The sequence below is a fragment of the Globicephala melas genome, chromosome 4 (genome assembly GCF_963455315.2).
Source record: "Globicephala melas chromosome 4, mGloMel1.2, whole genome shotgun sequence".
Taxonomy (NCBI): domain Eukaryota; kingdom Metazoa; phylum Chordata; class Mammalia; order Artiodactyla; family Delphinidae; genus Globicephala; species Globicephala melas.
In genome coordinates this window covers 80,474,910-80,484,952 of record NC_083317.1, presented here as the reverse complement: position 1 = coordinate 80,484,952, position 10,043 = coordinate 80,474,910, and positions in this window count along the sequence as shown.

Genomic DNA, 10,043 nt, shown 5'->3' with positions numbered 1-10,043 from the left:
AAGTCCATGGCTTTTCATTAGCTGAGTCCTTGCCAGGAAAGAAACGTCTTTCTTCTTCCTATAGGACTGTACTATTGTCACAGGTGAGAGCTCTCCCCTCTGGTCTCCCAACTCTATGAACTGAGGTTTCTGTTTATTAATTTTTTACCTTTCTCCCCTTTTAATCAAGATCTTTCTCTGAAAGCATCACTGATCAAGAGTCAGGTATTCTAGTTTCAATGGCTTTTTGTCATCCAGTGTCAGGAAGGACCTTTCCTTGGTGTAGTGTCTCAAATCGAAGGGAAAGTACGAAGATTAGAAACCTATTAAGGTCACCTTTAAATGACAAGAAGGGGTAGGAGGGAGAACTCTCAGGCCCTTTTTATCTAAAGTTCATATTTTATCAAGATCCTAGACATTGGAGATCATCTGAAGCATTCTTTAATCAAAATTTTGGCAACAAGCTTCCAACAGGCCTGTTCTGGTTATCCTGGGAAAGCTGTCTCATCAGCTGTCATCTGCTTCAGTTCTGGGAAATCTTTACTTTCAGGTCACCAGATGATGGGCAGGTCCAATTAGGGTTTGGCTCTTTCTTTAGGTGTGTCACATGAATCCAAGAGTCTATTCCTTGGAGTTTGGTGGCACAAGAGCTGGCTAGCAGTACCTGATAGAGGCCTTTCCATGAGGTTGAAGGAGAGTTCTTCTGGAGACGTCTTTTCAAAATAGATAAAATCTCCAGGTTGCAAGGTGTGATGCTTAAGGTCTTTTTCTCCCGAGGGCACACCGTGAAAAGATTACCTTACCAAAACATGGTTATTTTTAATAGAAACAATTAGGGCCTTGGCGATATTGGAATAGTTCTCCTTTATCAGTTGTGGGGCAAAAGAAGCAGGAGCCAGGTTCATTGGGTGTCCTGTGACCATCACAAAGGGTGAGAGTTTATGAGCTCCAAGATAAGCAGATCTGAGATTTAGCGGGACCAATAGCAATGCTTTTGGTCAGGGTAGTTGGAGGACCTCTACAGATTTTTCCCATTGAGTCTTCATGATGTTGTCAAACCAGAGGATTGAGGGTGGTGAGCCCAATGAAAGTGTCGTAAAAGCGACCAAACAGCACATGTTTGTCAAATACCTGGCAAATAAAATGTGTTCCTTGATCGTTATGAAGTTTGAGAGGAGTTCCCCAGACAGGGAGAATCTTTTCCAGGAGGACTTTAGTTACAGAAGAGGCAGTAGTCTGTCTGCAAAGGAAGGCTTCAGTTTGGTGTGAAAACATACAGACCATGACTGAAATATATTTATATCCATTAGATGGAGAAGTTGCGTCAAATCCATTTGCCAGGCCTTGAACTGTCCATCTGGCAGTTTAAAATGTCTGGGAACGATACAAACAGGCTTCCCTGGGTTGCACTTTGGACAAGTGGGACAAGTGAGGTAGGCACTTTTTTCGACCTTATTGTTTTCCCACCAATATTGGTTCATGAAGGCTCTCATTTTGTCAGGAGAGCAATGGTTTAATGCACATACAGTGGTAAGGAGTAGGAATTTTAGAATCTCTGGTAGGACTGTGTTGTTATTCGGTCCAAACCAGAGCTCTTTTTTTTTTTTTTAACATCTTTATTGGAGTGTAATTTCTTTACAATGGTGTATTAGTTTCTGCTTTATAACAAAGTGAATCAGTTATACATATACATATGTTCCCATATCTCGAGATTTCTCTTTTTATAAAATCAACAATCGCTGAAAATCTTGTTTTTCTGAGCCCAGTTTTAGGGCCTCTCTAGCCAGTTTTTCTAAATTATCGTTTGGGGAAATATCCCTTTGGACCATGACAGAGGTTTGGCTACTCTTGGTCCCTTTAAGGGCAGCATTGCTTGCAGAAATCTCAGCAAGGTAAATTTCCCTTACTTTCCAGAGAGTCCAGTTTAGAATGCCCCGGGATCTTAATAACAGCTAAAGCAGCAGGTTAAAGTATTTCATTTAATAATTCCCAAATGTAGGGACCATTCTTAAATTTTATTTCCATGGAAGTAAGGAAGCCACATTTTCCCCACAACTCTCTAAAATCATGAGCTACTCTGAAAGCATATCTACTATCAGTATGGCAGTTTTGTCCTTGGCTAAAGGACAAGCCCCTGTAAGAGCATATAATTCAGCCTATTGGGCCAAAGTAGCCATAGGTAAAGATGCTGCCTCAATACCATCAAAAGGAGTTGTAATGGTATACCCAGCACAATATCCACCATTGTCGCCTTTAAATACAACCAACCCATTGTTGAACCATGAGAAATTAGCGTTACCCAACGGAATTTCCTACAGATCGTGAGAGGGGTCAGGTGGTTGGTCAGCGTTAAGTAGTTGCGAGGGACTTCATCAGTGACAGGAGAGAAGAGTAGCCAGGTTAAGGTTATTACAATGTAAAAGAGTTGTGTAAGCAACAGTTAACAAGAGGACCTCATAAGAGGTGAGGCGACTGGCTGAGAAATGTTGAGTGTGATGAGAGTTCAGGAGGCTTCTGCTGCATGAGGTACAAAAATGGTTAAAGGGGATCCCACAATGATTTTCTCAGTAGTGTTAACCAAAAAGGCAGTAGCCGTAATAGCTCTAAGGCAAGGGGGTATCCCTGTGCCACAGAATCAAGCTGCTGGCTATAATACCCTGCGAGTTTATCATGGCCCCTGTCTTTTCGGTGAGTACCCCAAGGCATTCCCTTCCTCTTCGTATATAAAAAGGAAAAAGGGAATCTGATAATTGGGACGGCCAAAGTCAGCTGAGAGTTCATCAAACTCTTCTTTAAGGCCTTGAAGGCTGTGTCATCCAGTTCTTCCCATAAAATTGAACTGGGTTATTGTTGAGCAAATCATAGAGGTTTGGCCTTAAGAGAGAAATTTGGAATCCAATTTCAGTAATAACCAACTAGCCCAAGAAAACCTTGCAGTTGGCACTTAGTTTTAGGTCTAAGGGGACTTAGGACACTAAGAAATCTTATCTGGATCTAGGTGTAGTCCTTGTTCTGATATCAGATGCTCTAAATATCAAACCTGGGTTTGGACAAGCTGCAATTTTTCTTTGGCAACCTTATGTCACTTTAAGGCTAAAAGCTTTAGCAAGTGGATGATGTCTTCCTGTGAGGAGGCTTGAGAAGGAGAGCAAAGAAGCAAATCATCCACCTGTTGCAACAAAGTAGAACCCCTGGGGAACTTTACATCATCCAGATAAGCCTTCAGGATTTGTAAGAAACAAGGACTCTCAGTATAACCCTGAGGCATTATTGTCCAGGTGAACTGTTTTTCTTCCCAAGTAAAGACAAAAAGGTATTGGCCAGCTTTGTCAACTGGAATTCTAAAGAATGAACTGCGTAAATCTATTATAGTAAAAAGTTTACTTCCGGTGGGAATGGATGTTAGCAAGGTATGAGGGATAACAATGCTGTTTATTGCTCGGAGGTCCTGGACAAATCTCCACGCTTGGTCCTTAGGTTTTTCCCACCGGTAAAATGGGAATATGACAGGAGCTAGTACAAGGGACAATGAAACCATGAGCCTCGTAATCTTCTATTATGGGCTTTATGCCTTGAAGGGCTTCTTTACAAATAGGGTATTAATTCTGGGAAGAGGTCTTGAGGGATCTATTTGAATCTTGATGGGAAGTACACTGTGGATTGTGCCCATAAGGAAAATGGTAGCTGATTCAATAGGGAAAAATGATCAGTGTTTCCAGAATCTGCTCTACTATTATCAGAGATGGAACAAAAAAAAAGATGTCAAAGGATCATTTAATTCACCTGGTGGATAACTTTGATGACGACTGTCAATTTTCTAGAATTATTTTCCCTTTTTTGGACAAAGACATTCAGGCATGCTACTTCTCTAAGAAGTGTCAGCCTAATAAATGAATAACAGCAGAGGGACTAAGGAGAAAAGTGTGGGTATCTCTCAAAAGGCCTAAACAAAAGGCAATGAGTTCAGAGACAGGAACCTCTTGATGTTCATTGGAGATCCCCACTACTTGAACTGTTTTAGTACTCCAAGGCATCTATTCTTGCTTTCTTACCTATTAACCAGTCTTTGAACTTTTGTAACCTGTCTGGGATTCTATGTGCCCCGAATGGATATACCCTTACACCTGGGAAGATTAAGATTTTGGCTGTCTTCCCTGGAGGTGACTCATCTAGAGTACGAGAGAGCTGGTTTGCCAGATTCTCTAAATCTGGAGTAAACATAGTTTCCCTTCTATCCTGGTCCTTTTTACTAGAAGGGAAAGGTCCTTGTTCAGCCCATTAATAAACATAGAGTTAAAGGCTACCTGGGTGGAATCTACATCTGAAGGAAGACCAGAATCTGAAGCCTACTGTAATATTCATGAACAGGTTCATCAGAGTTTTGTGTGCAAGCCTGAATTTTGTTCCCTTCAACAGGCTTTGGAAAAGCCCTAGGAATTGCTTCATAAAGTTGCCTAGCAATTGCCTGAGCTTGATCGCATAGTAAGTTAGTAGGCTGGATTCCCAGCTGTAACTCTAGAGACCTTTCAGGACTTTCCTAATTAGCGGTTTTCATCCAGTGCTGGGCCTGGCCTTCACCAATGAGCATATGAACTAGCTGAGAAAAGTCACAGAAACCAGGTTGATAAGTCTGAATGACTATATTAAATTCCTCAGCGGATCACTGAGATCTTCAGTTTCTTCGGGAAGGTCTTTGACTATGGCTTGCCTTTCAGCTTTAGCCCAGGTAGTGTAAGAAATTAAGGGCTTAGCCTCTGGATCCTCAGAAGTCTTAATTTTAAAAAGACAGGATCTGACAAGTGCAGAGGAAAAGGGAGTGGGGAGAGTTTCAGAGAAAAGGGAAAGTTTGGTGGAAGAATTATTGTGAGGGATTTGAAGGTATAGTGGAGGCATAGGCATCCTAGAAAAGAAAGAAGAAGATGGTGCCAAAGGCAGAGCCTGAGACAAAGAAGCCAAGGAAGAAGAGCCTCAGGCTTCAGGAGCCATTTTATCTTTCTTCAATCATTTGTCTGCCTCAGTTAATCTTTTGCAGAGGTAATTTCAGACTCCTGATAATAGTTGGGAAGCCTCAAAATACCAACTGAAATAAGCATTCCACTCAGTTCTGGAAATTTTTGACCTATTGTAGTCCAGTTTGGTTTTTTTTGGTTTTTGGTTTTGGCTGCGTTGCGTCTTTGTTGCTGTGCACGGGCTTTCTCTAGTTGAGGCAAGTGGGGGCTACTCTTTGTTGCGATATGAGGGCTTCTCATTGTTGTGGCTTCTCTTCATGCGGAGCACATGCTCTAGGCTTGTGGGCTTCAGCAGCTGTGGCACGCGGGATCAGTAGTTGTGGTGCACGGGCTTAGTTGCTCCGCGGCATGTGGGATCTTCCCGGACCAGGGCTCGAACCCATGTTCCCAGCATTGGCAGGTGGATTCTTAATCACTGTGCCACCAGGGAAGACCAGTTCAGTTTTAAGGAAATTAAATTTTGTGAATTTCAAAAGTTCCCCACAATGGCCATTGGTACTCTAAATTGAGTTTGGTCAAGTCCGTTTATTTAGTTAGAAATGAACATGAGGAAGGACCCTGGTGTTTAGACATAAAATCATCTGGAATCCCTGTAGTGAGGGCACCCTCAAAATACTTAGATAACTAGGAGCCCATTTCTTAGAGGTTTTTCTCTAGGGTAAAGAACAATTTTCAAACAGCTCAAATAGCTTACAGAACAAATGGCTCAATTCAAATAGCTTGCAAGCCAATCCCAGCCAGCCTTAAGGAGATAGCTTTGTCCTGAAGGATCTAGACCAAAGGCTTTTTAAAGCCAGTCTCCAGAAGACAGCCATTCCAAAGGAAAAGGCAAAAGGCTGAAAAACTCGGCACTGATTCAGAAAAAAATTCCCCTGTTCCCGAAGGAATGAGTCAAAGGGTATCCAGCTTCAGGAGAAGCAGCCTTTGTTCCAAAAGGAATAGGCTGAAGGTTAGCCAGTTTCAGTGAAACAGTCTGATCTCAAATCAGACAGAAGTGCCAATTTCACATACAGAACAAGGCCTTAAGGAGAAAGAGGAAACCTTCAAATAGATACTGAATAAAGCCTGGAGCTTCAAAAGCAAAGAGGGTGCGAGCTCGGATCCAGGAGAAAGCTACACCTTCAAACTCCGGGGTTGGAAAAGCAATGAGGAGCAATGGGCTCAACTGTGGATACCACACCTGTTTGCTCACCAACCCTGGAGCTGTTGGGTGTCTTCTCTGGTCCCTGTACAGGCCACCAAAATGTTGACCCGAAACAAATAGATTGCCAGATATTTCTACCGCAGAGATGGGTTTATTTGGGATCAGCAGAGAATTGCAATTTGGGGCCTGCAACTGTGGTGAGCCACAGCGAAGTCCCCAAACAACAAGGGAAGGAAAACTCTTATAAAGAGGAAAAGGAAGTTGGGAGGGCTGTAGTAAACAGAGCCCATGGCTTTCCATTGGCTGAGCTGTTGCCACGAAAGAAGTCTCTCTTCTTCCTATTGAGCTCTGCTACTGTCACAGAGCGTGAGTGCTCCCCCTTCTGGTCTCCCAACTTCTATGTAATTGAGGTTTCTGTTAATTATTTACACTGGGCAAAAGCATACTGTGATTCTTTTGATCAAATAAGATGAAAATTGAGGGATATCAAGAGACTGGGATTCATCAGAGTTTCACTCTCCCCTTATTCCATAATTATTTCAACACCAAGTATCGGTCAGATATTGTCTGCACAACCTTCAGCCTGAAGGTGGAATTTTTTTTTTTTAACCTGTCTGAATACTCTCCAAGTCCCAAGTGAGTTGATAGACTCACTTAGCAATGGGGTAGGTGAAAGTGACATTTACCTGTGGCCTGTGGTTAATCCTGGAGAGAACCAAACATGGTCCAAGTTGGGGAACTTTCTGATTCCTTTAAAAGTTGTTTCCCAGAGGAGAAGTTAAGGGCCCAGATTATATTTATTCCCAATTTTTTCACTTAAAAAATTACGTAATATAAAAATATAATATTATATGTGTGTATATGTATAATATATAGACACATGCACATATATGTCTGCATACATTTACATATACACATATCTTTTGAAGTTGGACAGGTGTTGTGGGCTGCATTGTGTCCCTCAAAATTCATATACTGAAGTCCTAACCCCCAGTACCTCAGAATGTGACTGTATTTGGAGATAGGGTCTTTAAAGAGCTAATTAGATTAAAATGAAGTCATTAGGGTGGGTCCTAATTCACTATGACAGGTGTCCTTATAAGAAGAGGAGATTAGGATACAGATGAGTATAGAGGGAAGACCGCGTGGGGACAGAGAGAGATGATGGCCATCTACAAGCCAAGGAGAGATGCCTCAGTAGAAACCACTCCTCTGACACCTTGATCTTGGACTTCTAGCCTCTAGAATTGTGAGAGATTAACTTGTTGTTTAAGCCACACAGTTTGTGGTACTGTGTTCTGGAAGCCCTAGCAAACTCATACAACAGGGAATGTACAGATGTAACTCTTGTCCTCTCTCCTGGCAGCTGTTTCTCAGAAGAGGCACATAGGGCTTGGCATAATTTGTTTAAGAGCAATAGACAATATTCACACTCTATTACTCTTACCTGCCTCCTTTAAGAAGGAAAAATGACTAAGTAGGGGTATTATGTGGTGGCTATGGCCTTATTTCAATCAGGGTCTAGCAAGAAACACAACGCATCACTAGCACTGTATGTGTCTTTCAGGTTCAATAAAGTGAGCGGAAGGGAATTCATGGCTCTAGTGACTACCCCTAGGTCTCAGCACAAGAGTATGTAGGAAAAGCTGATTCTCACCCTCGGTGCCCTTTCCCATCCGCTCAGCGTTCCCATCTCTTTCCCTCCACCAGCATTTAGCTCACCCAGGGCGCTCCATATTGGGTGTGACCAGTGTAGCAATAATAGAAAAGCCTCATTAAGGAGCTCAACTTATTGAAACATAAAACGGTTTTGTTCTAATTAATGGCTTTCTCCACCTCCAACCCTGGGTTGGAGCCGCTTAGTAACATCTTGGCCAGATTCCATACTAATCCTGTCATTCTAAACTACACTGAAGCTGTCCTGTTTGGATATTTAAAAGCTAGTGTTACTAATATTAAAAGTTCAATCTCAAATATAATCCGAAATGGGTTTCTTCCCCTTTTAACACTTGCTAAACCAACCTGTGACTCTGGGAAGTGAGGTCTGCTTTCCATACCCCCGTCCCCATTGCTTCTCTCTTCAAACTCTTTCCCTCCATGCAGGTTCTGTCTAGAGCTTCACCAGTTCCCAGCCTTGGCTGCACATTGGAAGAACTCCCAACACCTGGACCCATCTCCAGAGATCCTGATTTAATTGCTCTGAGGGAGGCCTGGAAGTAAGGATTCTGAAAAGCATCTCGGGTGACTCACCGCAGAGAAGAGAGTGGGGAGGAAGGCAGATGCCATTTAAGTCCCTGGTAGTGGGGAAGCAAGCTGGGCTGACTCCCTCTGGTCCTTTTTTTTTTTTGCGGTACGCGGGCCCCTTACTGCTGTGGCCTCTCCCGTTGCAGAGCACAGGCTCCGGATGCGCAGGCTCAGCAGCCATGGCTCACGGGCCCAGCCGCTCCGCGGCATGTGGGATCTTCCCGGACCGGGGCACGAACCCGTGTCCCCTGCATCGACAGGCAGACTCTCAACCACTGCGCCACCAGGGAAGCCCTCTCTGGTCCTTTCTGATGCCGCTGATCTCTGCTGGCATGAGGGATCCCTGCAGGTATATTGACTTATACTATTTTATTCATTTATTTATTTTTATATTTATTTTTGGCTGTGTTGGGTCTTCGTTTCTGTGCAAGGGCTTTCTCTAGTTGCGGAAAGTGGGGGCCACTCTTCATCGCGGTGCACGGACCTTTTACTATCGCGGCCTCTCTTTTTGTGGAGCACAGGCTCCAGACGCGTAGGCTCAGTAGTTGTGGCTCACGAGCCTAGTTACTCCACGGCATGTGGGATCCTCCCAGACCAGGGCTCGAACCCGTGTCCCCTGCTTTGGCAGGCAGATTCTCAACCACTGCGCCACCAGGGAAGCCAATATTGACTTTTTAGGAGGAGTGAGGGTGGGGGGAAGCAGCTTAATCCCAGCCCTGTCCTCCAGTGCTGAGCCCCTCCCCCAATGGTCTAGTCCCTCTAACCCCTTCTCTGGAATGGGCATAGAATGGCTTGACTTCTACCCTCACCACCATCCTCTTCCACATGAACTAATTCTCTTTAGCATACTTTAAGGGTCACAAAGAACTGGAATGACATGAGTGTGCCCCCAACTTCTTCCCAGTCACACTAATTATAGTAATAAAATAGCATTATGTATTCAGCACCTGGATCTGTGCTAAGAATTGTATTGGTGACTTTTTATGCATGTTTTCTTATTTAATCATCACACAAGCCTGCCGAGAGATTTTTAAACCCTATTTTATAAACGAGGAAACTAAGGATCAGAGAAGTTTTATAGCTTACCCAGCATCACACAGTAAGAGAGTAACAGGCCCAGGGTTGAAATTCAGATCTGACTTCAAAGCGACAGCCTCTTAATCCTTCTCCTCTACCTGAACTGTCTTCCTTTTATGGTGTTAACCATTTAACATGTCTCCTCCCTTCAATAATGCAGCTACATTCTACTGAGGACTTTCAGTGCCACAATCCAAAGAAGGGACTGATGGCGGAGATTTCTGGCTGGCAGATGGAGGAAAATTATTTCTGACTCGACCTCGTATACCAATGCAGGCAGTGCTTACGGCCAAAAACACACTTTGGATCTGCTACCTACTAGTAATAACCAGATTTGTGCAGATCACAGTTTCACCCACTCACTGGTGGCATGTTTCAACTTTCTGTCCCCAGGACCCACTAATCATTTACAGCGTGTTGACTGATATGTGAACCAGGGGTCAAGGTGAACATACCCAGTTACATAACAAAAACGGATAAAGACTTTGTTGAATCAATCGTGTGTGTATGTGTGTGTGTTTTAGAAAATCTGTATAAACTTCTCTGCTGTGGTATCCCAGAGCAAAGAATGGTTTTCACATTTTAACAAA